Raw genomic sequence first — 5,407 nt, forward strand, 5'->3', positions numbered from 1 at the left:
TCAACACTCTTGGTATCAGCAGCCAGGAAATCAAAAGACATATTGCACTGAGAAAGTCTGCTGTCAGAGATCTCTCCAAGGTATGGAGTAGCAACGATGTCAGTCTGGAGACTAAGGTGCGCCTAATACAGGCCATGGTCTTTGCCATTTCTTGGTATGCATTAGAGAGCTGGACAATGAATAGGGATAATAGAAGGAGAAATTATGCCTTTGAGCTTTGGTGCTGGAGAAGAGTGTTGACTATACCATGGACTGCTAGGAGAACACACAAGTTCATCCTCGAAAGGGTGAAGCCAGGCTGCTCCTTGGAGGCAAGGATTCTGAAGCTTCGCCTGACATACTTCAGACATGTTGCAAGGAGGTACCAATCCTTGGAGAGGGACATCATTCCTGGGAGGGTGGAGGGACTACACAGCAGAGGAAGACACTCGATGAGGTGGATTGATTCTGTCACTGGGGTAATGGAGATGGGCATGTTGTAGACAATAAATTGGCAGGGGATAGAGCAGGGTTTAGGGCTATTGTACATAGGGTCGCCATGAGGTGCAAGCGACTTGATGACATACAACAACAACAACAACAACAACAACATAACAATAAAAAAGAAATTAAAAAGAAAACCTATAAAACATTTCTCCTAAATCTGATAATGCTGCTGTGGCTTAGAATCAATTGTACTAGACTGTCAAGTTTTTCTTATGTTTTGTTTTTTTCTTTGTTATGTTTTGGTTATTTTTTTTTTCTTTTGCGTAAAGTATAAAATGTTCCTTTTAATCTTTATTTTACTTGACCTTTCAGACTGTCGGACACTGGTATTTTCTCCTTCTTGAAACTCTGTCCTTACCTTCTGTGATCTTATACTCTGTTAGTTCTCCTATTACTAACTGTACCTTCTCAAATTCCTTCATGGGTTCTTTTTCTGACAACCTCTTAGAAGATGATATTTTTGAAATCTCGTGACTTCTTTCTTCTTTTTTAATTCTTTATACATTCACTATAATTTATAATCTTCCCTAGTGGTTCCAACCAACAGGTATACTGAAAAAGATCTAAAGCCCAAGGATAGTCTCTTTTCTGAATCCAACCATGTATTTTCAAATGCATATTTATTTGTTTTTAGCTTTGGTTGCCTAGTGGGCAGGGAGTTATGCTGCCACATTAAGGTTAAGAGATTCAAATGCAGTAGCTCTGCTGTAAGAGAAAGATGGGCACTATCTGCATGATGTACAGCATCTGAGAACATACTGGAGGGTCAGCTAGGAGTCAGGTCTGACTTGATGGCACATAACAACAACAAGAAATATTTTTGGTTTTAGGTGCCATTATACTCTGAGTTATTATGGCCCTATGTACAACAGAACACAATATTGCCTTAATAACTGCACCATTCTCACATCTGCTGTGCTTAAGCTTTTAAGCATTGCAGTCATTGTGTTACTCCATTTCAATGACCATTTATTCTTCCAAGCAGATGTCTTTCTCAAGGGACTGGTCATTCCGAATAACAGGCACAAAGTGTAAGAGAGATAGTCTCACCGTTCTTTTTTCTCCTTGTTTTTAAATTCATTCATTGTTGCACATTTTCTTCTGTATACTTCACTTCCTCCTCCCCTAGTCTACTTTGCAAGGCGCCTCTTGTTTCAGATTGCTTTCATACGTATAATGCCTAATCATATATTCCCTTCAGACAGTTCTTCCCCACGTCTGTTCCAATGCAGTGCTCATTATCCACTTTTTTCCTATTCTCCCACTAACCTTGCATGTCGATTCTGCTTTATAGCAAAGGTGTTATGCAGTGTTTGTCCTTTTGTGATTGAGATATGTCACTTGCATAATGTCCTCCAGGCTCACCCATGTTGTGTAATGATTCAAGAGTTCATTGTTTTTTAATGCTGCATAATATTCCATCGTGTGAATGTACCATAGTTTCTTTATTTGTTTCTAGATAGCCACATGGGTTCTTCCATCTCTTTGCTATTGTGAATAATTTAGCAACAAACATGGGTGTGCATACACCTGTTTGAGTTGAGGCTCTGCTTCCTTTATGGAATATTCCTAATAATGGAATTGCTAGATCAAATGATATTGCTATTTCCAACTTTTTGAGAAAGCACCAAACTGTTTTCCATAGTGGTTGTACCATTCCCACCAACAGTGAATGAGAGTTCCAATCTCTTCACAACCTCTCCAGCATTTGTTGTTTGCTGCCCTGTTGAACTTTGATATTATTGCTCTGTCAGATGATATCTCATAGTTGTCTCCCAAAATCTTGCTTTTCACCAGTGCTTTAAGTGAAGCTTGAATTTCTTCTTTCAATACCTTTCATTCTTGATTATATGCTATACTGAAATGGTGATTGGTAACACATTCATGTTGCTACATTGATTCTCCTTGTTCCTTCCATCTGGTTTTGATGTTTCCTGCATCATTCAAAATTTTGGCCAAATGTCTATTACACATATATCCCCTAATACATGCACAGACACATCAAACTGGCATATCCACAACTAAACACCAACCATGTATTTTTGTCTCCGTCTCCAAAAAATGCATTTTCCTTCCTCTACGTCTCATCACTATGAAGATACTTCAATCTGTACCACTGCCCAGGACAGATACTGGGAGTCATCTTTAGCCCTGCTTTACCCTGAAACTAATCTCCAATTCCAATGGATTATTCTTCCTAATGTCAATGGATTATTATTACTAATTCCAATAGATTATTATTCCTAATATCTTTTGATCTTTACCACTTTTCTCCCCATCACTGCTACTAATTTGATCAACATGAATGAAATCTTTCACAAATTACTGCAGCAATCCTATTATCTTTTGGTCTTACTGTAATGTTTATCTTGCTGGTACTGCCCCCATTCTTCATATTGTAAAAAAAAATGATCTTTTTGTTCTGGTTTAAGTGACTTACTTGCACAGTACCTCGAGTATTAAAAACTGGAAAGTGTCTATCTAAGGTGCAGTGGCGTAGTGGCAAGAAGCAGCATTGCAATCCCAAAGGCATGTGGTTCGAGCCCACTAGCTGAAAAAAAAAGGGTAAGAATGATTGCACCGCTTGAGGAATGTAATCAGTGTCACTGAAATATATGTGTAGAAATTACCAAATTGATATTTTAGTGTGTCTTTTTTCAACAACAAAAATTTAGGTATATTCTTTTTTAAAAAAAACACCTTTATTAAACACATTAATTAAAAAACCACATTATTTTAAAAAAATAGGTTATCTTCTTTACCCTCAGAATAAAACTACAGTTTTTTTAACAAGATCATCAAGTCTTCACTACTTTGCTACTCATTATTTCCACATCTCATTGAACTATTTATAATTTTTCAGTGTCATATTCTCTCTGGTTTTGTTTGAGTCCCTTTTCTCTGTTTAAGGAGCCCTGGTAGTGTTGTGTGTTACAGGTCGTATTGCTAATTGAAAAGTTGGTTGTTTAGATCTATCAGCTTCTATTCAGGAGGAAGATGAGGCAGTCTCTCTCTGTAAAAATTTACAGCCTCAGAAACCCGATGGAAGGCTGCCATGAGTCTAAATCAGTTCCAGAGCTGTTAGTTTTGCTCTGCTTACAGAAAATGTTCTCTCTCACTCTTTAACCAAATTATGTGCCGTGCTACTTGAGAATAATGCTTTTTCCAACAACAGAAAAGTTGTCCAGTAATACTAAGAAAAGAAATTGGGCAGATGTGTGTTAGGGCAAATATGGTGACTCTGAGTTTATCATATTCTCCATTTCTATCACACCCAGCATGTAGATTTTATCTTTATGATCACATGATATTGCACTTCCAGACATTGTTCTACATTCTAAATAGGAAGGAGGGAGAGCGGAGGGAAACGATAATAAGGGTAAAGGCAGAAGGGCAAAACAGCAGAGTCGGCCACTCATGTCTGTGTCTTTATAAAACGTCCCCAAAATTTCATCCAATAACTTCTACTTGTATCTTATTGGTCATAACTGACCTTTGACTTGCTCACTCTGTATACTCATTGAGCCATAGTTCTCTTCACCCAAGAATTTCTCTCCACCTTCTAAAGGTGAGTAGTTTACTTTGAGAAGTGTAATATTTTTTAATAGACAGAGACCTATCAATTAACATTCTTTCTGATCGAGTCACATTAACTGTTAAACCTTAATCCTGCAGAAGGTTATGAACTGTCTTTATTTCAGTCACTGATTTTGGATACAATCACCTATTTTTATTTGACAAGTACATCCATAGAACTTAAAAATGAACCTGACTTGATGGCAACTGTTTGTATATTACATATATTAATTCATTTAACCATCATAACAATCTGAGGAATTGGATAATACTATCCAGGGTAGATGAGTTTAAGATACAAGAGCACATAATGAAAATGAAATATGTCATATACATGACCAAGAATAACAGCCAAAACCATAAATTACATGAAAATGTGATGCCTGGCCTACATATGATGATCCAAATATCACAGAATTGCACTTCCAGAATAGAATTGCAAAGAGTAATAAAGTGCTTTTCCCCATAATAGTCTTGGACATGTTCTAATAGGACAGCTGATGCTTGCAACATTGTGCCTTTACCTCAAACCCAACTTTGTAAATAAAATCTCAGCTTTTCTTCCACGAGTGGCTGTTATATCAGTTCTCCTCCATCCTGCACTTTCTTTATTGATTTTTTTTAAACCTACATTTTAACTTGAGAGGTTCTTCCAAGTCCTTTTTGTTTTAAGCACTTACTCTAGCCCAATTGCCTTTGATGCCTTCACTAAGAAGGATCACCACTCATTGATTTAATCCTCCCTCGTTCAGAATATTTCACCTCAGGCCTTTTACATCAGAGAAAATTAGAACATACTGGACTGATGTGATACCAAATGCCACTAACTGCATGGCAATCAATTTCTAGGGATGGAGTAGGGATGGGAAAGGAAGCAATGGAGACTTGAAGATAAGAATAAGTGAATTCAGAAGATGAGTGAATTTTTTTAATCAACACTGGAATCAAGAATTTCATTCTGAATATGAAAAACACAGCTGTAACTGACACTGGGATTGATTCAGCCTTCCATCCTGGCAGCCTTTTAACTCTGGCAGCATGAATTGAACCTGAAAGACTTCTACTGCTTTGGGTTCTGATTTTCATTTAGTCCTTACCAGCAAGGAAAAATCACCCTGGAGCATTCATTGAGCATGCTGATTTTGTTAATTCCTTTAAATATGTCCCTTGTTTGAATCACTGCTGATTAAACATTTGTGACATCTTTCTTTTCTCCTTGTGCCATGACACATCAGGTGATCACAGTGGAAGACAAAACCTAAATCTGCTTCTTGAAAATGTTTACTGAAAATGAGCAGTAGAAAAACCAATTGAGGCTAAGATGATGAATGGTCTTAGTGGGCTG

Source organism: Elephantulus edwardii, unplaced genomic scaffold (assembly GCF_000299155.1).
Source record: "Elephantulus edwardii isolate Elephantulus edwardi_28Jun2011 unplaced genomic scaffold, EleEdw1.0 scaffold00047, whole genome shotgun sequence".
Classification (NCBI taxonomy): Eukaryota; Metazoa; Chordata; class Mammalia; order Macroscelidea; family Macroscelididae; genus Elephantulus; species Elephantulus edwardii.